Source organism: Pseudorca crassidens, chromosome 2, assembly GCF_039906515.1.
Source record: "Pseudorca crassidens isolate mPseCra1 chromosome 2, mPseCra1.hap1, whole genome shotgun sequence".
Taxonomy (NCBI): domain Eukaryota; kingdom Metazoa; phylum Chordata; class Mammalia; order Artiodactyla; family Delphinidae; genus Pseudorca; species Pseudorca crassidens.
In genome coordinates this window covers 152,803,455-152,827,241 of record NC_090297.1, presented here as the reverse complement: position 1 = coordinate 152,827,241, position 23,787 = coordinate 152,803,455, and the positions used below count along the sequence as shown (strand labels likewise).

General features: G+C 40.5%; 1 long non-coding RNA gene across 2 annotated transcripts; it reads right to left on the bottom strand.

The window, feature by feature from the left end:
• Window positions 1–2,149: 2,149 nt before the first annotated feature.
• Window positions 2,150–19,210, bottom strand: LOC137219985 (uncharacterized). Of its 2 annotated transcripts, none has more exons than XR_010941341.1 (3): window positions 17,922–18,903; window positions 10,586–10,719; window positions 2,150–2,730 (listed from the first exon to the last, which is right to left on the bottom strand). It is a non-coding gene; the product is annotated as an uncharacterized lncRNA (long non-coding RNA). The 2 variants fall into 2 exon arrangements; XR_010941340.1 differs by lacking the exon at window positions 2,150–2,730 and adding an exon at window positions 8,838–9,815 and having other exon boundaries at window positions 17,922–19,210.
• Window positions 19,211–23,787: the final 4,577 nt, after the last annotated feature.

The following is a 23,787-nucleotide window of genomic DNA, read 5'->3' as shown; positions in this document are numbered from 1 at the left end:
GAAAGATATGCATCTGGTGGAAAGCACTAATTTAAGGGATGGAAATTCCTGATGATTGCTTCAGTCAACCCTTAATACACACAGAGCTTCATTAGTAAATAGACAACTCTCAGACCTTTCCCTTGGAAGAGGTCGCATAATCAGGCTTTGTGTTGATTTCACATTCTGTTCGTTAGAGACAGAACAAATGAGAATAATCTCCTGGTACAGGGAAAGCACAAAGAACTTTCTTCTATTTTTGTGATGCATCCCGTAATAAGGGTTGAAAATGAGACTGGAGGTAAGAACGTGAAGCTCAGAAGAGCAAAGGAGAGAAGATATTGTTTCTTTGAAAATATTCTTTCAGTGTTGGCCCAGAAGAAATATGAAGCTGAGGAAATTTTTTTTTAAATGATGATTTTTGTGTTAAGGATGTGAGTGTGGAATTAGTAAGAATCAGGAAGCAAGTATCCTTTTCCACAAAGGACTTGGGAGCAAATGAAACCTTAAAACTCCCTGCTCTTGGAAACCCTTTTGGAGCAGTAATCAGAGAAGGGTAAAGGTAAAGCCTCAGGGCAGAGGTGTTCAGAGCAAAGGGATGGGAGGAGAACAAAAGGAGAGTGGATGTGTTTAGAGCTGTCATTTTGAAATTTACCTGCTTCTGATTCAGTGCTGCTTTGCTGCTGTGTTGGTCCAGTGGAAATCCTCAAAGCAGGAGCAGCCCTATTTTAAAATAATAAGGTTAGAGCAAGTGACTTTAATCCAGGTCTCTTTAGCTCAAGAGCACAGAGGAGAGTGTGAGGAAAGAGTGAGGCTACAAGGAATTGTTCACTGGGTAAATTTTCCCCAAACCTCACTAACCGGGAGAAATTGACCACTGGATTATATGCCTTGAAGGAAAGCAAAAATGTTGAAAGCAGAGTGTGGAGCTTGTTTAGAAAGCAAGCTCTATCATTTGGTCACCTGCTGATGATAATAGCATTGGCTGAGACCTGACCATTTACAATGAAGGCACTTCTGTAGGTAATAAGTTCCAGGAGGGCCAGAAATGAGTATGTCTGTTTCAGCATTTAGCATGGTTTAGCATCTGAGAGGCCGGTACATTATTGGCATATAGTAGACTTAAAAATGAATATTTGTGGGTTGTCTGAATGAGTGGATGTGTGTGATTCATATCCTATTTGCAGGTCCTATGCCCTACAGTGGATTTTCAATGTCAGATTGTGAAAGTACTTATGACGGGGATTGGCATTGTTCCCTATCTAATGGATAAAGATTACACATGAAAGGACTTTACATTGACATCCCAAAAGCCTCATAGGAATTACATAACAAAAAAATAAAATTGGATTCTGTGTAATTTCTAATTTGTTAGCTGGCCAGAACACTGGTATTTCAGCCAGTCCTCTGGTAGTTCCGATGACGTCCCCATGATCACCCAGGCATAATCAGAATGGCTTTAGGATTTGGGAGCCAAAATGTTCCTCAGTATTTACGGCTTTGCTAGTCCATTTAAGAAAATGGACTATTGAAAAAATAGCTTCAGACACAGTATGGCATTTTATGATTTAGCATGAAATCTGAGAAATATAGAGGTTATCGGAAGCCTGCAATGGTAAAGTTCCCTCTGCTATTGAAGTTATTGTCTTTAAACAAAGATTCTACATCACTAATGCTATATATATATATATATATATATATATATATATATATATATATATATATATATATATATATATAAAATATATATATATATAATGATATTCAGGTTAATTTCCTATTCTCTCTAAGGAAGTAATTGGTTGGTTGGTATGAGAGATGGTGTGGCTTCCAAAGATGAAAAGTATTGTTTTGTTGTACTTTTTGGCTACCTAAGGATGGGAGAGGCCCAGGACACTGCAGTCAGTATATTATGTGGAGCAGGTTATATTGTGGTTTATTTATGAACTTTTACATGTTTATTTTCTATGCAAGTTTGTATGCTCCGTTTTGAGTTTTGGTAGATAAGCGGTAACTTTGGAATACTTGGAGTTTTATATATATATATATATATATATATATATATATATATATATATATATATATATATATATATTTAACTTAGTTGTTAAAGCCGTGGAGAGTGTACTAGTCTACCTAGGTTCAAATTCTGGCTTTACCCTATGACTTCCCTGTGGCTTCCTCTGCTCACCTATTAAAAAGGAGGATAATAAGACTGCTGTGGTGAGTTATATACTAAGTGCTATTTAAACATTTGCTATAATGATTATGTATACTCGAAGGCAAGGAACTTGCCCCTTGATCGTCTCTGTATTCCTAGTGCTTAAGAATTCCTAGTGCTTTCCTAGTGCATTGTCTTAGGATAGAGATAGCTCAGTATAGTTCTTCTCACTATAAAGTACTGTTACATTGAAAGTCTTTGCTTGTGTACTAATAATCTATGACATATCTGCTGAGGACAAGGAAAGGAATAGTTTTAAAACTGCAATGGATAACAAAAGATTGTATGATGTAATGCCTTTATTATGTAATTATAAAACTAACAAATGATCATGGTAGGAAATTTGAAAAACTCCTAGACAAAATAGAGAGCAACAAAATTTGGAGTAACTTTCAGAGTGTAGAGTTGTCCATGAATATTAGTGCTTTCATATTTTCCAGGACTTTAAGTAGACTCTGCTTCTTAAGAGTCTATTCATGATATTTTACTTTAATGATGTTTTCATCATGGGGACACACACACACAGAAATCTGTTAAAAAAAAAAAAAGAAAGGCATGTAAATCACTGATGTTTCAGATAGCCACATGGAATAAAATGAGAAAGGTCAACAAGCTGAAAGAATGTGGAGTAGCATCTCCTTAACTGCTTACATAACTCTGATAATTACCTCTTTGTGGATAAAGTAATTAATGGAGAATCTAATTCAAGAAAAATGTATGAACTTCAAGCCTTCTCAAAGCCAAGTATTTCTTTCCACAAAAGGTTACTTTCCACGGCCATGCTTCCTTATTACCTGACAGGGAAAGAGTATTGTATGGCAAAGGATCTTCCCGAAGGATGGTGCTTCCCACACTGATTGTCATAAATGACTTCGGAATTACTGTTGCTGTATTACCAAAATCTTAAACTAGGATATTTTTGACAAATGCGGTCCTTAGTTAATTTTTAGAGCTACAAACTGTCAGATGGCTCTGAAATAACAATTGTCTGGCTATTCTTCAGGGTGATCACAATGTGGTAATGACCTTGAGGCATCACTAAAAAGGAGGAAGGTGTGAGTCTTCCTTTGGTTCCAGAGTGAAATGCGAGTTGGAGTTGGAGTTGGAAAAGAGGCCCACAACCAAGTGATAGAGAAGGAAATGTGAGGTCATTGGTGAAAAACCAGGTTTAAGTTAAGGTGAAGAGGCATGAGGAAATGGTCAACTGTTACAGTATTACAAAGATCATCAAGAAGCATATCCATGAATGTGGTTCGTATTGCAATCTGCTGAAAAAGAGACAAATATCCTGGCCTGGCCTTCATGGAGATTATATTTTATTGATTCTGATAACAGATTATTGTTGAAAAGGGCCTCCTATAAATTATAACCATGGAAAGGCAGCAAGATAATTTTTTTTTCTTTATGTATGTGTTTCTCATTCCTACTCACTTCTCTCTTAGGGGAAGAGAAAATCACAAGAAACAAAAATGTCAAATCTCAGCTATTCATTTTCAAAATAATTTTTTCCCCAAATTCCAGTGGAGGCAATAGGTTAACTGTTAAGATTTGTAAGGCTCAAAAAGCTAGATTTTTACAAAGTGTAGCCAAATTTTATTCCATAAATAATAGCTTTGGAAAGAATATGTGATGGTGCAAAGTTGGAAAAAGCTGGTTTTTCCTCCGTAAATGACTTCACTGTGTTGGGAGAAGAGGCAGAGAAGAAATCAAAGTAATTAAACATGAGGTGAGTTTTCCTTATAGGGGACTCTAGTGCTTTAAAATAGACTAGATAATCCTAGGGATAATCTGAGGGTAGAACAGACCAATGCCTCATTTCCAATCTGGTACCCTGGAAGAAAACAGTGTATTTCCTTTGAGGTTTTTCTTCTGCTTTGTTTTGGTTTTGGTTCATTTTGTAATCAATCTTATTAAGGTATCATTTACATACAATAAAATGCAGACATTTTTAGTCAACGGTTCAGTGACTTGTAATTAATGTATACATTTGTTTAACTACCACCCCCATAAAGATAGATAACAATTCTCAAACCCTAGAAAGTTTCCTCCTAGGCTTTTGCCAAAGTATCCCCATCTCCCACCCCAAGGCAACCACGGATCTGTTTTTTATCTTTAGAGATGACTTTTGCCCAGTTTAGAATTTCATGTAAGTTGAATAATACAGTAGGTGCCCTTTTGATCTGGCTTCACTTGCTCAGCACATGGTTTTTGAGATTCATTCATGTTGGGATGTTTTAAACCAGAACTTTAGCCTGGGTGGCTGATGTTGTCTGAAGGCACCTATAGGTACATCTGAGTCTCTGGCATTGTCACAGTCTGTTCTTGGCTCAGTATTTTCAACTTTACTAAGACGCACAAGGCTGAAGTAAGGAAGATAATTGTCAGTATAATGGAGGTGAAGTGGGTTCTGTTATGTAATATTCTCAGCATAAATTGACCTGCTTGGAATCATTGTGTTGATAATCGACAAGGATACTCTTCCTCCAAAAACCTTGATACTATAAAACTAAAGGACGCTGTCCTAGGACTCTTTTAGTTTTCATTTTTTGGGAAACATTTCTGGAAAATTCAAATGCTCACAACCTGAAAGAAGCAATTATTCACCTGAAGGCTGACTCTGCTAAAGTTGAGTTGTCCGACCTTTACATGCTGATAGAACCCAAATAGCCTTGTGAAACAATGCTCTCTTATTGGATATAAGCACATAGATTGTTTAAGATGGACGTGTATATGCAGTAAAGTGAAAAAACTAAATCTTTGAGTTTCCCTTGCTGGGTTTTTTTATTTTTTCATTTAAGTTTCTATAGCATATGCTAATAGTTTAGGGTAACCTCAGGTTAGTTTTAGGTCCACTCTTTACATTAATGTTGAAGTATTCCATACCCACCTTTTTTCTACCTTCCTTCTTTTCTTCCATCTTTCCTTTCTAACTTCTTATAATCCATTATACTTAATCCTGCATTTGTTGAGGTGGGAATTAGTGTAGGAAAATTGAAAGCAGTGTGAAATTTTGCTGTTCAGAATGCATGTTGACTAAATTCTATATTGAGAAAAGGTCTGAATTTACCCACAGTAACCCTTTCTCAGAGTCTTTGAATAAAGGCCATAGAAACTGGTCTATATATAATATCCTGACAGGTATGTAGAATTCATTGCCCTCAAAGAGCTTACCTGGCGTAGATGCATCTGAATGCATTTAATGATTGTTTTATTGGCAGCAGTGCCAACATACACAGTTTGTTTTGTTTTATATCATTCTCATTACCTGCTGTTTACCACTGTATACATTGCTAATTGTGTGTTTCTATGGCTTGTGAATTTCACGACCAAATAATATGTAATTTATTGCACACTTTAGTGTAGAAGATGGAGACTCCATAACTTTTCGTGTGCTCTTTGCCACTTTGGAATGTATTACACTGAGATCAGGCAAAGTAATAAATTTATTTCAAATGTGCGTGATAGCTAAACATCAATTAGGACTGATGGGCAATATTTCTTCTTCCAGCAACATAACAGTTTTTAAAGACTAAGCCATTGAACGTGGAGTTACTGAACATGGGACTCAGTTCACTGGGATCCTTCTTAGAAAAATAAAGGACAACTTGAATTGGATTTGTGTGGCTTATTCAAGTAGTAACTAATCAGCTACATCTTGGTGAACTTAATTTGTCACGATCGTTCGGTATTTTATTAACTCTCTTCCCCTTCTTCCCCCGACTCTCACGAGAATGGATCATGAGTATCTTAAAACATACTAAGTCGTCTTCCACCCCTGTTAATCTAACTACAAACGCACACTTTCCTTATCCAATGTAACTTACTGTCTTTTAGAGTGGCTGGGGTTTTAATTCTCTACAAAATTAAAACCAGCAAAGAGAAACATTTTCAAGGAGCCACCACATTGTAGAGCTTTAGAAATAAGACTTTAGAATTAAGGGAAAATATATCATTTTATAGGTAAAGCACCTGAGGCCTAAAGTAGGAAGGTAACCATCGAGGTCAGGGAAAGGTGTGGAAGATCAGGTTTCAAGCTGAGAAAGAGACTACAGGAACTCGACCTGAGCAGGTCAAAAACTGAAAGGAGACCACGAATGTTCTGGGAAGGCTGGCATCGGGCCTCAAGTGTGAGATTCAGACAGGGAGTGGGCCCGAGGGGAACTGCGCTTCTGCAGTAGGCAGAGAAGTCCACCTCCTCTCTGGAAAGTGCCACTGACAACAGGGAGTTGAGGGGAAAGAGCAATGAATTCCAGTCCACCTGAGAAAGCAGGCCAATCTGATTAACTCTGAATTTAGGCTTATTTCAGATACTTCTTGAGAAAGAACTTGGACAAGAGCAGGTCCCACGCAGCCTCTTTTAAATCCATGCCCAGTATTTTCTGGTGGAGCTGCTAAACCCTCCAAGTGACTCCAGTATTTTAATTTCACTCTATATTTAATTCCGACAGTTCTATGATTGATTATTTAATGGGCAAATAAGTAGGGTCACAAAAGAATGTGAATGTGTTTTACACATGAGGATGGGTGGAGTGGAGGATGGGTGGAGTGGAGCAGTCTGGAATAGGACACCAATAAAAAGGGATCTTGGTAAAGAAGAACGTCTATTAGAAATGGAGAGGAATTCGCAAAGAAATTTGTGCCTGACACCACGCCCTTCTCTCTGCATGTTTAGAAGCTAGTTTCTAATTTTAGTTTCATAGGAGATGTACCTGTGATGAATTGTCTTTTATCTCCACACTATTTATCACATGGACATATTGTGTAGTTTGTGTGAGAGAAAGTAAGTGTTAGAATTTGTCTTGGCAAGCAGCTATAAACATTTCCTGGAACAATCTAGGGTAGAAGGAAAAGGAAAGGAAGGTGGAAACAAAGGGGAAAGACAGCTAATGATGCTGGAGTCTCTCGCTGGGATTTGTGGTATCTCTTTTTGAAACTAAGTACAGAAAGTCAGAACTTGACTGATTGTTTCTTGATCACGGTTTGTTTTCATTTTTGTTTTTTTCTTGCTCTCTCATCAGTTACTCCAGCCAGTGCCATGTCATTTTCAGTTTCAGTAAGCATGCCGGTCTTGTTTCCATTCACATTATTCATGCAAAAGTTGATGGAACTGATGACCCCGAGTTATCAAGGAAACATTAGATACACCAGTAGATACATTTCTTAATTTTAGAAAAAAATTACCGAGTGAAGGTTAAAATAACTCCTCTTAAATTTGTCATTTAAAAAAAACTTCTCCTAACATACAATACCTCATTGCCTAATAATGCCAGATAAATGAAGAATTCCTATGTATTCATGAATGCAGCCTAGTCTGTATATTTCTTGGCAGGTATGACCGTTACCGAGGGTGACGGCCTAGTTTGCTGGCCATGTCCTGTCTCCTAGAAAGTTGTAGTTTCTGTTGTCTTTCAGTTGGTCCATTGGATATCAGAGGTGAATTTATAAAACTATACTTCCCTTTACACTTTGTTTTGTCTTGTTTTTTTTACTTGAAGTATAGTTGATCGACAATGTTGTGTTTCAGGTGTACAGCCAAGTGATTCAGATACATATATTTCTTTTTCAGATCCTTTTCCATTATAGGTTATTACAAGGTATGAATATAGTTGCCTGTGCTATACAGTAGGACCTCGTACTTTATCTATTTTGTATATAGTATACACTTACTTTGTGTGATTCAGGCTGGTCAGACCACATGATTATTTTCGCTTCTGATGTAATTTTTTCAGGTCCAACCTCAAATCTTTGATAAGAAAATATTTTAAAATAAGTTTAGCATGTGTGTGCTCTAAATCCAACAGTAGATATTAGAGATGTGATTTTGCACTAGGTATTCCTCTCTTTTTTGTTCTTGGCCAACCAATTGAAAATTAGCTTTTACTGTCTGGTTGGTTTGCTAGATGTTTATGACTATAATAAAAATCTTAAATTTTGTCTCATATCTTAAAACACAATCTGAATTAGCAATGGATATTGTGCTATACATAGGGGCTGTGATATAAATATAGTTTCTAACTTCAAAAACATATAGCCTAGAAGGGAACACAGACACATATGCAGCAATTATGGCAACTGCATTTGTTTACTAAGTGAAATAGTACTGAGATGGATAAAGTGCTAGCAAGCCTTGAACAGCCAAATCAGCTTCAAAAATAGATGTGCAGTTCTTTAAAAATCTTTTTAACATTTTTCCAGCTACATGTAGAATGTAACTTAGCATAAAAACGGTATGGGTTTTATTTTAAGTAATTTAGCATTTTGACATCCTCATAATGAATTTAAATCCAGAAGGAGGTTTCTCTCCATGATCTCTTAAAATGGTCCTTGATCATCCACAATATTTCCCATCATCACAAAGGTGGTACCAAGGGCAGGGAACTCCAACATTATTAAAGTTTCATAAAGCAAAGTCAATTTTAAGAATATAATGTCCCCAAACTGATAAAGGTCTTGACAGATAATTTCAAGGGAAGCATAAATTATTTTCTGTTTGTCAGAGGGCAAAAATATTTAGGTTGAGTTAATGAATGGTAGAGTTTTTGAGTGGAGAGTGTACTTAAAATATTACGTAGATCTGTACTGTCAACAGATGCTAGCCACGTGGCATTATTTATATTTAAACAAATTTAAAAATAAGATTAAAAATTCAGTTCCTCAGTTGCATTTGCCATATTTCAAAGATGTTTATTTGCTCCATGTAGCTATTGAATACTGCTTTGCATAGTACAGCTATAGAATATTTTCATTATCACCAAAACTTCTATTGAGCAATACTAAAATTATACCCAGATGTTCACAGAGAAGGCAACCAAGTCTCAAGGAAATAATATAACTTCCCCAAGATCACACAGCTATGTGTTTAAAGAAAAACAAAATGACACAAAGGAAATAGTAACAGAGGCATTAAAGAAACCCAGTAAGTTTCTGGAACAGTCAAAGTAGGGTTTAAAAGTGCATACTTAGCTGTTAGCAGGGTTGAAGCTCTTGATGGTTGGTAAGATCTAGCTGCCTGAATTTGGACATTAGCATTTTATGCAATGAATTAAAAGCAAAAAATCATTTCAACGAATGGCTACCAGCTCCATATTTTTAGCCACTGCCGTGCTTCCAGATTATGTTTATCACTTTCATGTACAGGGCACCACTGTGAAATGTGATGGTTTATCTGACCCCAGAGAAATCAAGAAATCTCGTGGGGGTTATGGCTATATTTGAAAAGGTTGATTTTTAAATGCATCATGCAGACTGGCCCTGTTTTAAAAGGGATTCCTGCCATCAGATAATCAAAATGTAAAAACTCTTCTCACCTTGCAAAAGTCAAAGATAGTCCCTGCATCTTTATTATTTCGTTGAAATCCAAATATTATTTTTCCATTCTCTAACTTGTTTTCCTCACAGTGTGATCAACTATTGCCAAGGAAGGAAAGGTTAGATTTATCAATCAAAGTTTGCTAAAGGCCCCCTAGGTAACTGAACCCTCAGGAGAAACAATCGTCATGTATTCTTTTTCTGTTGTTTCAGTATCTTCGTAAAGAGTCATTTCAATATGTTTGGTTCTGTAGCAGAGGTTCTGTGTAGTGCTTATCCTCCTCAGAGGTCCAGAGAGCCTGCGAGTCTGTGAGTAAAGATGGGTAAGGAGAGAGAGGGAAGGAGGCTAGAGAGAGGCTCAGGGCTGAGATAAGGACAGTGTTCTAAAGCCTCCTGGGGGTGAGGCTGGGGTGCACAAACACCCACAACTAATCTAGACAGAAACTGAATAATCAACGGGACGACCACTATGAAGTCATGTGGTCACCTCTCCCTCTAGAAATAAACATTGCCCTCAGTAAGTCTCCTCCCGCCCCAGAAGAGCATTAGGAAGGTCTGGAGAGGGGGATTATTGGCAGAAATGGAAAAAGCAGGTTGAAGGGATTAGCCTGGAGCAGAGAGACCAAGAAACCCAAGCCAGTAGATGGAAGGCAGACTTTTCATGGAAGTCTCCAAGCCCACGTCAAGTTCTGGGACCACCAAGTACAAGTCAAAGAGTGCTCATTTAACCCCTTTGGGCCCCCACGGGAGTGGAGGAAGGTTGGACAGAGAGGGAGAAGGGGCCATTGAAGGTACAGTATTTACTATGGGATTTAACTCCTCAAAGGCCTCCCAGTAGCTTCAGATCTGCGCAAGAATCCTTCATGTCCTGCTGGTTTGCAGTGAGTGGCTCACAGCTTTAAGGCCTCTTCTGCCAGATGGAGAACTATTTCAAACATCCTGCCTCTATTTTGTACTGTAGCAATGCAGACAGGAAACCTGACCCCATTTTCAGGTTCTAAAGAGAAATTCTAAGTACCTGAAAGATTGAGGAACATGGTGGCTTTTATTTAAGATGTGGAGATAGAGAGCACATACCTGGACTTGGGCCTGCAGCAGCACCAAGAGTTCCATTTATTTTCTCTCGCATCTCTGTTTCTCCCTTTCTCTCTGCTGGATTAGCCACGGGGACTCCAAGTTCTTCATTGTGTGGTTCTGGTACGAAGGTTCTCCTGGGAATTATAAAGCTATTCACCTTCTACATCGAGCACTTCTTATATTTTCCCCAGCAATGTAAGTCATCCTTAAGAGGAGTCAGGGTGCTAGCTTTTAAATATATTTTAGTCATCCCTTTGTACATTAAATGCTCTTTCTTGGAGACTGCTCCTGACAAGGTGTTCACTGTGCTCTCAGCTGGCCTCCTGAAGTTCTGCCCTGCCTTCCCCACCAGGTACAGTTCAGAATCTGCCCACCTCAGGGTAATGGGTTATCTTCTAGTTGCTTTATTCCTTTCCCTTTTACATTTAGAGAATATAATTTGAATACATAAACTTCTCTGTGACCACAGCTTTGTTTGCAACCCCCAGGTTTTGTTATGGCATATTTTCATTATCATTCAATTAATAAAATTCTAATTCCCATTGCGACTTTATCTTTGACCTACATAATGATCAGAAGTATGTTTTTAATATCCAACTCTTTGGTAAAATATTGGTTATATATTTTAAATTTCTTGCTTATTCAGAGTCTTGTTTTATAACCAGAATATAATCAATTTTATAAATGTGCCATGTGCCTAAAAATTTCTGCATAATATATATATTCCATCATTGTTGGTGCAGTGTTTTATGTAAATTTAGGCCAAAGTTTTTAATGATGGTATTCAGATCTTCTCTAATCTGCTGATTTCTTGTTGTGATTCTATGTTACTGATCTAGGTAATTTAGATTTTTCTATTTCTACTTAGTTTTTTGGAATTTCCCTTCATATATTGCATTGAAGTTTAGATTTATAATGTATTCCTTGTAAAGTAACAGTGGGTTTTATTATCCTGCCTTATCGCCAGTGATACTTTTTGCTTTCAAATCTACGTTAACATTAAAAAATCTTCAATTTTACTTATTGTTGTTATGACATAATTTTTGAATCCTTTCATTTTCAATCTGACTCTTGTCTCTTGTAGGTGGCATAGAATTAGGTATTTTGTTTGTTTCAATAATCCTTGTCCTTTAATTTGAGTATTTACAGTTAATGTATTTTCTTATAGACCGTTTACTCCTTGTTTACTATTTGTCCCACCTTGTTATGTTCCTTTTGCTCTTCTTTCTTCCTTTGAGATTCCTTCAAATTCCATTTTCCCTTGTATTAGCTTGTTGTTTTTACATAAGTAGCTGTTACACATGTACCATGACTTATTAGGTCTTTTACTGCTTCTCAAGCAATGCTGAGATCTTAAATTTCTTTTACTACTTTTTCCTCTTCCATTTGTTTTAATGCATTCTAATTTTTGATATATTTTATTATTACTTTTCTGTGCAGTTAGATTTTATTTAGGTTTATCCACTTATTTATCCTTTCTGTTATACATAATTCTTTATAAAGTCCGTATTTTCATCTGTGATAATCTTCCTTCTGCCTGCGTGTCTCCCTTTATAATTTAATTCATTCAGTTCTGATGAGAACATATTTTCTAAATTTTGCTTGTCTGCAAATTTCCTTATTTCATCTTTCCTTCCAAACAACATTTTCTCTGCCTCTAGAATTCCCAATGGGCAGTTCTTTTCTTTAGCACTTAAAAAATGTTATTCCATTATTTTCTAGTATCCAGTCAGTTTCGCTGAGAAGTAGGCTGTAATCTTAATCCTATTGTTCCTTTGAAAGTAATCTATCTCTTTTTCCTCGGGCTGCTTTTAAGATGTCATGTTTTCTTTGCTATTCATAAATTGTACTGTGGTGATCTTAGGTGTGGTTTTCTTTGTATTTGTTCTTGTTGCATGTTTTTAGTGCTTATTGAATTTATGGCTCCATATATTCCTTTTAGTTTTAGAGAACTCTCAGCTGTTAACATTTGTGAAATATTGTTTTCATCCCAATCTCTCTCTCCTTTTTTCTTTGGATTCCAGTTTACACATATGATAAAAATGTTTACTGTGGTCCATATGTCTCAAATGCACTTTTGTGTACTTTTTATTCTCTTCGTTTCCCATGCTTTAGTTTTAATATTGTTACTACTCTATCTTCCAGTCCACTTACCTCTCTTTACCTGTGTCCAATCCACTACCGAGTTTTAAATTTCATATAATTTTTAATTCTATCAGTTCAACTTCAATCAGTTTATGTTTTCTAGTTGTCAAGTTAAATTCTCCACCTTGTCATCTATTTTCTTGAACTTGATAATATTTACCAAAATATGTATGAACTTTAATGTTTAGGTCATCTATGATTCTGATTCTGTTTTGTTTTTTATTCTAATTCTCCTTTTCTTGGTAGTCTTGGTGGTTCTTCAGTGAATACCAGACTTGGGATATGACAAGTTGTAGAGAATCTGAATGACATTACAGTTGCCCTTTGAACAACCTGGGTTTGAACTGCACAGATCCACTTATACATGGATTTTTTTTCAATAAGTAATACAGTACTACATGATCTGTGGTTGGTTGAATCCTCAGATTCAGAACCACAGATAAGAAAGGCCGACCATAAAGTTATATGTGGATTTTTGACTGCACAGGGAGTCAGCGTCTCTAAACCCTACATTGTTCAAGGGTCAACTGTATTTTCTTGAGGAGAGAATTTCCTATTCTTAGGTAGGGAGGAGAGGGGAAGATCACCTCAGTCACTGGACCAACTTCATACTCATTTTCCTTCTTTATAAGGTTCAATGTAGATGTTGCATCAACCTTCCTAACACACAGACACACAGACACACACACACACACACATACACATATATGTAGAGACTTCCAATGTCCTAATTCATATCATTAGTTTTCTATTGGGCCACAAATCTTTCATAGGTTCTGAACCCCAATTTTGTCTCTTCAGCATTATGAGCCAACTAAGTGTTTGCTTTGACTTCAGTTAGCTTTTGTTTGACTTCTTAGCATCTTGTCTTGTCTACCTATTATACATGGAAAATACTGCAAGGGAACACTGTTGCTGAATCCAGCTCCGTTCTCTGAATCTTTACTCTCTCTGTGATTTTGGTCCTTAAAATTCTAGCTGCCTTGTTATTTCTCAATTCCAACTCTGGTTTCCTTAGTCCTATGACATTGTCCTAAGATCTACTGGCTTTTCTACCTCTTAGGAGTCACAGTTGGTTTCTCAGACTTTTGCTCTTCATCAGTAGTTTCTAAGTGACTGGGCTAGAAACGCATGTGCAGAATATTGTTCTCACTTCAGTGAGTCTCTTTCTCTATTTTACTTTCCTAGGTCATGGCTACCTCAGTAGCTTTCTAACGCTCACAGTCAAATGTTGCTTATGATTTATCTGGCCTTTCTAGTATGTTTTCCTAAGGTAAACTGATATAGTTGGAAACAGAACTTTGTACTCACTGTTTTAAAAATTCTGTTTTGTCTTTCTATGAATTCTCTTTTTGTCCCATCTTCTGTCACTTTTTCCTACCAAAAATTCCCATTCTCACAGATAGATTATTTTAAGATTAAAAATTATTATTAAGCTAATATGTTAATTTTGAAAGGAATTAATTTTGCTTTGAACAAGAACACAGATTGGTGAATAGAATACGGAAGATTCCTTAAGACCTTTTTCATCTCTAAGAGTAGTATCCAACCATCGGTACCATCATAAGTTTGTCAACTATGGAAGAAAGCAGTCTTTATAAAATCAGCATTATTCAGTAATCTCAAAAACTGCTTCACTTTCCTGCTCATGCCACCAATTTCCAAATGTTCAGTAGGAGCAGAGAATCATGGGATGGGACATGGAGAAATGGCCTGTCGTAGTAAGTATAAATATTGGAAGAATGGAATTATAAATCAAGAGGGTTTTCTATGAATATATTTGAAGTGTTTGTTCCTAAAGAACTTCTAGAATAAGACTCAAAAGTTTAACGTAGAAACACCTCTTGATAAGTATGAAACTCAGTAAAATTTATCTCATAATAGTTTTTTCTTTTGTGTTATGTGATTGTCAGAGTCACACAAAACTATTTTTATCTGTACTTCACAGATCTTATTTTTACTATGGGATCAGTGACCCTACATTTTTGAAATGTGGCAAAATAGTTAAAATTGGAACATTTCCCCAAAATCCAGGACATATGACTTACATTTCTGTAGAAGGCAATATTATATTTCTGTCTAGTTCTGGGGTAAACATTTTCATACCTGCCAATCCAATTTGACTAATGTATTGTTTTTACAGTGCATTAGTGGAAATTAAATGGTAAATTCAGTCAAACAGTCATTTCATACATCAAAAAGGAAAATCAGTCAACACAACTGTCTGACTGAAATGAATGAAGAAAACAATTCAAGGCAAACAACTGTCCCAGTAGACTTGTATAAATACAGTAGTGGTGTCATGTGCAGAATTAATCCTTCCTCACCCTTAACTGGAGAACACTCTGCCAGCCAATTCAGTCACTCAAATGATACTGAATTATAATATTCCAGTTTCATTTGCTCTCAGTTACTGGTGACTGCCCTTCCTTCTCCTTCATCTGTCCATCAGTGGAGAATGTCAGAGCAGGAGAATAGTAATATTGGCATATTGTAATGTACTGTCTTGAATTCTACAGCTTCAAAATTCTTAGGCTAACTCAATGATCTTAAAGAGTCTGGTGCAGAAAGGATATGTGAATTAAATCACAGACCACTGGCTGACCCTTCCAGCACTAACATCCCTTATTCCTGGTTCTAATATATCACAGAATACTCAAGAGGAAGGTTTTGAGTGGTCAGCAGAAATATGGCTCCAAAGCAGGCACATGGAAAAGAAATGTTGTCATCTGTGATCCACTTTAAACTTGACTTTTCTTTTACTCATAAACCAGATTCAGTGTGAATTCTGTTCTGCTAAATGTTAGAATCTGTTGGAGGAGTGTGGCCAATTCTTTTGAATTTTTTTACTCTCTAAATTTTTTTTAACATCTTTATTGGAGTATAATTGCTTTACAATGGTGTGTTAGTTTCTGCTTTATAACAAAGTGAATCAGCTATACATATACATACATCCCCATATCTCCTCCCTCTTGTGTCTCCCGCCCACCCTCCCTACCCCACCCCTCTAGGTGGTCACTAAGCACTGAGCTGATCTCCCTGTGCTATGTGGCTGCTTCCCACTAGTATCTATTTTACATTTGGTACTGTATATATGTCCAAGCCACTCTGTCACTTCATCCCAGCTTAACCTTCCACGTCCCTGTGTCCTCAAGTCCATTCTCTACGTCTTCGTCTTTATTCCTGTCCTGCCCCTAGGTTCTTCAAAACAATTTTTTTTTAGATTATTCCATATATCTGTGTTAGCATACGGTATTTGTTTTTCTCTTTCTGACTTACTTCACTCTGTATGACAGTCTCTAGGTCCATCCACCTCACTGCAAATAACTCAATTTCATTTCTTTTTATGGCTGAGTAATATTCCATTGTATATATGTGCCACATTTTCTTTATCATTAATCCGTCGATGGACACTTAGGTTGCTTCCATGTCCTGGCGATTGTAAATAGTGCTGCATTGAACATGGTGGTACATGTCTCTTTTCGAATTATGTTTTTTTTAGGGTATATGCCCAGTAGTGGGATTGCTGGGTCGTACGGTAGTTTTATTTTTAGTTTTTTAGGGAACCTCCATACTGTACTCCATAGTGGCTGTATCAGTGTACATTCCCACCAACAGTGCAAGAGGGTTCCCTTTTCTCCACACCCTCTCCAGTATTTATTGTTTGTAGATTTTTTTTAAATGATGGCCATTCTGACTGGTCACACAAAGAGCTTTGGCATGGTGTTCATCATATAGCTAATCCTAACATGCAGACATTTATGAGAGTTAAGTCAGGTCTTTGCCAGAGTGGGTTGCTTATTTGGGCAACTGGGTTAAATCAAGAAGGGCAAATGTAGGCTGCCAGAGTAAATAAGGAGAGGAAAAACAAAAAGAGCAAGACATATCATTCATCAGTGATTTTCCCCCCAATATTCTTAGCCTCCACCTATCTCCATCTTACTGGTAACACAGGAACTAGACTGAAGAATCAGGTAAAAGGTTTCTACAGAAACTGAGGTAATATAGAAAATAAAATAATAAAACATAAAATTGTAAATTTTCTTCCTAGGGATAATTGAGATGATACTTCAATAATAACATAAGATCAGGTGAAGTCTAAAGAAATTTTAGAAAACCTGGATAAAGTAAGAAAACATCTCTTCGCCAGCATCCGAATGTTAGAAAGACACCGAGACATGTGGGCCAAGTTCTGGAGAGAAGGGAAACACAGACGCAAGCTTGACATTTGGTGCAGCTTTTCTCCTTGGGGCATTTGCTGATTCAACTCATACAGCCTAGGAGCTGAAAAGCCAAGGAGTTCAGAAGACTCTAACCACAGAAGCCAAAGGGCAAGAGCTCAAGCTGAAGGCAACAACTAATGGAATGACAAGCTACACGTATCCTTAGTCTCACAGGGCTGGGGGAACCATTACATTTAAAGCCTAACAAATACAAGGGTAGTTGGGAATAGGGAGAATCCAAACGTTCACATGGTAATCCCAAAGGGCAACACCCGTAGAGGAAGGACAAGACAGAAATAGAGCAACCGTCACACAGACTGAAAAACGGCTTTGAATGAGCTCAAACTGAGAATGGACTAAGGTTTCCAGGCCCTATAGTAACTGTCTGCCATGGGCAAAAGGAAATCTTTTCAAGAGAACGATAACAACATCCGGAATGTGGAGGCATTTTTATAGTTTCCTAAAATAAGTTAAGCCCCATTTTAATATAAAAAATAATTGGACATACCAGGAAAAAGACTAAATGATCAAAAGCTCAAAAAAAAAAAAAAAAGAAAGAAAAAAGACAATATAAGTAGACACAGGAGGACAACAGTTAGTAGGCATTGGTTAAAAAACAAAACAAAACAACTATGATTAAACAAAGAAAATAGACACATGGCAAATAAGTGTATGAAAAGATGCTACACATTCCATGTCATCAGCGAATTTTAAATTAGAACAATAATGAGATACCACTACACACCTATTCAAATGTCTAAAATCCAAATACTGAAATACCAAAGTTGTTGACGATGCAGAACAACTGGAATTCTCATTTGTTGCTAGGAGGATACTTGGCAGTTTCTTACAAAACTAAACATACTTTTACCATACAGTGATCTAGTAATCATGCTCTTTGGTATTTACCCATAGGAACTGAAAAGTTATGTCCTCATAAAAACCTGCACATGCACATACACACTCACAAAAAGAGGACAAGGGGAAAAAATCATAAATCTTGCTCTCGAAGTCCACCTCCTCAATTTGGGATGATTCGTTGTCTATTCATGTATTCCACAGATGCAGGTACATCAAGTTGATTGTGGAGATTTAATCCGCGGCTCCTGAGGCTGCTGGGAGAGATTTCCCTTTCTCTGTTCTCACAGCTCACAGGGGCTCAGCTTTGGATTTGGCCCCGCCTCTGCGTGTAGGTCGCTGGAGGGCGTCTGTTTTTTGCTCAGGCAGGACGGGGTTAAAGGAGCCGCTGATTCGGGGGCTCTGGCTCACTCAGGCCGGGGGGAGGGAGGGGCGCGGAGTGCGGGGCGAGCCTGCGGCGGCAGAGGCCGCCGTGACGTTGCACCAGCCTGAGGCGCGCCGTGCGTTCTCCCGGGGAAGTTGTCCCTGGATCCCGGGAACCTGACAGTGGCGGGCTGCACAGGCTCCCCGGAAGAGCGGTGTGGATAGTGACCTGTGCTCGCACACAGGCCCCTTGGTGGCGGCAGCAGCAGCCTTAGCGTCTCCCGCCCGTCTCTGGGGTCTGTGCTTTTAGCCACGGCTCGCGCCCGTCTCTGGGGTCCGCGTTTTTAGCCGCGGCTCGCGCCCGTCTCTGGAGTTCCTTTAAGCAGCGTTCTTAAACCCCTCTCCTCGCGCACCAGGAAACAAAGAGGGAAGAAAAAGTCTCTAGCCTCTTCGGCAGGTGCAGACTTTTCCCCGGACTCCCTCCCGGCTAGCCGTGGTGCACTAACACCTTCAGGCTGTGTACACGCCGCCAACCCCAGTCCTCTCCCTGCGCTCCGACCGAAACCCGAGCCTCAGCTCGCAGCCCCGCCCGCCCCGGCGTGTGAGCAGACAAGCCTCTCGGGCTGGTGAGTGCCGGTCGGCACTGATCCTCTGTGCAGGAATCTCCCCGCCTTGCCCTCCGCACCCCTGTTGCTGTGCTCTCCTCCGCGGCTCCGAAGCTCCCCCCTCCGCCTCCCGCAGTCTCCGCCCGCGAAGGGGCTTCCTAGTGTGTGGAAACCTTTCCTCCTTCACAGCTCCCTCCCACTGGTGCAGGTCCCGTCCCTATTCTTTTGTCTGTTTTTTCTTTTTTTCTTTTGCCCTACCCAGGTACATGGGGGAGTTTCTTGCCTTTTGGGAGGTCTGAGGTCTTCTGCCAGCATTCAGTAGGTGTTCTGTAGGAGTTGCTCCACGTGTAGATGTATTTCTGGTGTATCTGTGGGGAGGAAGTTGATCTCCGCGTCTTACTCTTCCGCCATCTTCCCCCCATATATATCTGATTTCCAGCAGGTCTTTACCCTGCCAGTTAGTAATTCAGGACTAATTAGGTGATTGCTTTCATTTATGGCAGCAGTTGGGGGGGGGGGATGAAATGGCTTTGCCCCTATTCTTGTTGGAAAAATAAATTACACCCACTGTCACTTGAGATCTTATTTTTGCCCCCAATCAAACAAATTAGCGTGGTTCATTTTCCCAGCATTCACTCCTGAACAGACGGCAGTGCCCGGGAACGTGGCTTAGGGCTGCGTGGTCAGTGCAATTGTTTGGGGCTGTTTGTGCCGACAATGACAGGAGACGCCTGTCTCCCAAAAGAAGAGAGGCCCTTGTCTTACTTAGGCCAACGAGCTGCCCAGAGCGCTGCCCGCCTGGCTTCTGAGGAAGATGTACACCGCCATCTAGTGGAAATGGGGGCTCACTGCAGTGTGCTCGTTCTCCCGCTTTTCCTTCTGGCCGGTAAGAACAAGCAATAATGTTTCTTGTAAGTTCCTAAAAATAGGGAGGTCTCTTTATATCACCAGGAGTGAAATGTTTGCCTCAATGTCTGTAATGAAAGTGCAACCCCATGCTTGCACAACGTCTGTCTTGTCAGTAGCCCTCTTTCATCCCGATGTTTAGGTCCAAGACAGGATCGTCATTGTCTGAGCAATGGGTATCTCTGTGAAGCTGGGTAGTTCTCCCTTGTCACAAGTAGTGTGGGAGGAGACAGTCAGCACCTTCAGAGGCGCCTTCATCTCTGCAGCCTCGCCATCACTCCTCATCTCGCCCACAGCAAGCCCGATTCCAAAGTGCACAGGGTAGAGGCGTTCGAAAGTTGGCTTGTTCAACCAGGGGCATTGCCACTTCCCAGCGGGAGCCACAAGCTCACCCACATCCTAAGACTCTTTTCAGTCTTGGCATTGAGGGGGTTCCCACTCTGTCTCCTGCCTACACACAAGTCAGTGTCTTTTTCCTTTCCGCTCATTCTACCTACATGAAGAGCACGTTGATCTCCCCAGTTTTAACACAGGAACGATGATTTTCTTGGGTTTTGTGTACAGGGGGAGAGAATGGGAGAGAGAGCAAATACATCCCAATATGGAAGGGCTTGGTGCCCTGGTTCTCAACCAGGGGCAATTTTGCACCCAGGAGACATTTGAAAGTGTCTTGGGACACTTTGGATGGTCACAGCTTAGGGGAGGCTAAAAGTCCTTCCATCACAGGACAGGCCCACAGCAAAGAAGCATCCAACCCCACCCAGCAGTCGTGCTGAGGCTGAGAAAGCCTGGTTTAGCCTCGCAGATATCGCCCTCTAGCAAGCTGGTGAGAACACTGATTGTCCTCAAATAGCCCACACTGCAGAGGCTGTGGATAGATAATGCATCCTCTCCCAAGTCAGTACGGACCGCCGTTTTTCTTCTTTTAGACTCTTCCATTTTAAACATAATTTAGCTGTCTCTTTTTGTTCCCTCTGCTCTGCTGGGAAGAGAAAGGATTGGAAAGGGGGAGGGGAAGGTGACAGAAAAGGAGGATTAGAGGCCTGACCTGTTTCTCCTGGAGAAGCTGGGCACATTCCTCTCTCACACGTGCTGTGTGACCGAGCAGGGTACAGTTAAAAGCACAATAATTTGCTTGTTATTCAAGTCAGGCATTAGTCCAGGTAATGGTGTGCTTGGTGTAGAGATGGATTTCCTTGTTAGGAGCTAAGCACAGGACTAGCTGAATTCTCCATGGAGAAATCTTGATTGTTCAGGTCTTTCATGTTTTCTACAGAGAATGGATTATGTCTTCCTAAAGAGGCGCCTTGCTTAAAAAGCTACAAAGTATAAGAAAAGGATTTAGGGCAGAGGGGCCTGTGGTTACCTAGCTGAGGGGTACAAGGAATTTCAGAGCCAAGGATTATTTAAATCCATAAAGTTCAAAAAGTAACTGGTTTAGGGACTTACCTGGTGGTGCAGTGGTTAAGAATCCACCTGCCAGTGCAGGGGACGCGGGTTCAAGCCCTGGTCCGGGAAGATCCCACATGCCGCGGAGCAACTAAGCCCGTGTGCCACAACTACTGAGCCTGTGCTCTAGAGCCCGCGAGCCACAACTACTGAGCCCGAGTGCCACAACTACTGAAGCCCACGCGCCTAAAGCCCGTGCTCTGCAACAAGAGAAGCCACCCAATGAGAAGCCCACGAACCGCAATGAAGAGTAGCCCCCGCTCACCGCAACTAGAGAAAGCCCGTGCGCAGCAACAAAGACCTAAGGCAGCCAAAAATAAAAATAAATAAATTTTTAAAAATTTATTAAAAAAAAATTGGTTTAGCACTACTGCATTAGTGCTGGCGAGTACGCTATAAAGACAAGCATGAGCTAATATTCATTTTACTTTGGCTAATTACTGCATGGATCCAGGAGAGGGAGAGGAAAGAAAACATGCCCCCTCCCTAGCAATCAGGGAGGACGTTGGTTTTGGTTTCTTTGCCTTATAGGCACGCTTATTAGTTGGGGTGCCCAGAATCCAGCCATCACAGGGCCTTATTAGTTAAAACACAGGAAAATTGTTCTCTCAAGGCAGAACAGTGAATGCTCTGCTGTCCCAGTGACCAAGCAGAAGCCACTATTCGTTTTAACTCCATCGATTATTGTTAGCCAGAGAGGACATGACATACACAGTCCTGACTTCACCCATGTGCCTGCTGAGCCTGGGTCAGGGGCTCTCAACCCAGAGCAACTCTGCATCCCTTCCCCCAGCTCCACGCCCCCGGGACAATTGACAATTTCCGGAGGCATTTCTGCTGTCACACCTGGGGAAGGACTGCTGGCGTCCACTGGGCAGAGGCCAGGGATACTGTAGGAGTATCCCACAATGCCCAGGACAGCCCACAGCAAAGAATTATCGGACACAAAATGTCACCAGTGGCAAAGGTAAGAGGTCCTGGTCTAGACAGAGGCAATTTCCTCTCCTTGAGTAGGTGAAGGTCTTCAGAATCTCTGCTTCCTCAAATACATAATGGACAAGTCATCAGATGACCATATTTCATGCTAACTAACACGCTTTTCTTCCCCCTTTTCTACACTGGGTATTCATTCTCCCACTTCAGGAAATCGAGTGACGCTAAGAAAAACTTGCCCTGGAAGGATGGTCCGTGGGGGCGAACCGAGACCCAAGTCGGTGCCCGCCCTCTCCTTCCCCGATTCACACACACGCACCCAAGAGAGAAGACAGCGAGCTTCTCTGCAATCCCCTGGTTCGGAGTTTTCAGAAGTTTTATTCCGTTTTCTGACATTACCCACTCCTCCCTGCATGAAGCATGTTCAGCGAAGTCATTTGTCCTGCAACTTTACAGGTGTTAAGAGCCCGCAGCAGTGAGATACCCATTTCCTCCCGGAGAATGAGGACTCCCCATGAGGGAGGTTAATGCTCAGGACAGGAGCATCCCTGGAGCTGGTGACAGCCAAGGGGCTGTGACTCAGGACTGTCCCAGGCAGGCCATCAACTCTCTGGGAGAGCCTCAAGGATGTACTTAGCCTCCGTTTACAGGAGGTGAGGAGGGCAGAGTGCTGCAGACGGGGAGCAGGGCGCCACTCCCAGACTAGACCCTAGCCGGCACCCTGCAAGAGACAGAAAACCTCTCCCCTCAGGTCCCATCAGCCCTGCTCTCCCCTTCTGTGCACCCTCTCCAAATGCCGTTTTCTGCTTTGCCCCCTCCCATTCAATCTGTTCTAGGTACAGCGGTCACGGTGATCCTGGTAAGTCCCAAGTCACATCGTGTCACTCGGAGCTCAAAACCCTTCAGAGGCTCCCATCTGGATTCGAATAAAAGCAGTCTTCTCCCTCTCTCCCCTCCCCATCCCTATCTCTCTCTGTCTCTCTCTGTCTCTCTGTCTCTCTCTGTCTCTCTCTCACACACACAAAACACACAAAACACACACACACACACCGTCCCTCCCCTTCCCTCAAGCCCTTCCAGACACACTGGCACGCTGTCCCTGGCTGTTCCTAGCAGCTCCCTCCCCATAGCCTCTTGCACTTACTATTCTCTCTGCCTAGAATGTTCTTTCTCTCCGTATCTACAGGGGCTGCTCCCTCGGATCTGTCCACATGTACCCTTCTAATTAGGGTAGCCCTCTTTCCCTTTGATGCTTTATTGTTCCCGTAACCTGCATCATCTGGTAACACGCTAAAAACTTCCATGCTTTTATCTGGGGGTCCTTCCCTACCCCACCTCTCACTCCCAGATTGCAAGGATCTTTGTATAATTTTTTCACAGCTGTCTATCTCGAGGACAAAGTACAGTGCCCAGCTCCAGCAAGCACTCAGATATTCATTGAAGAAATTAGGAAATGGACCAGTCTACTTAGCTTCAGAAGCTCTTTCATGGAAGTTCCCATCCCCTCTGTAACAGTTCTCAGCTAGTTGACTGAAGACTAGCACCCTGACAATGAGGCAGCACTAAACCGTGAACGACAAAAATATTTACTGTCTCTCCGAGGGGCACTTGTGTTTGGTGTTTTTTTTTTAAAATAATTTTTTAAATTAATTTTTAAATTTATTTATTTATTTATTTATTTTTGGCTGCGTTGGGTCTTCGTTGCTGCGCGCGGGCTATC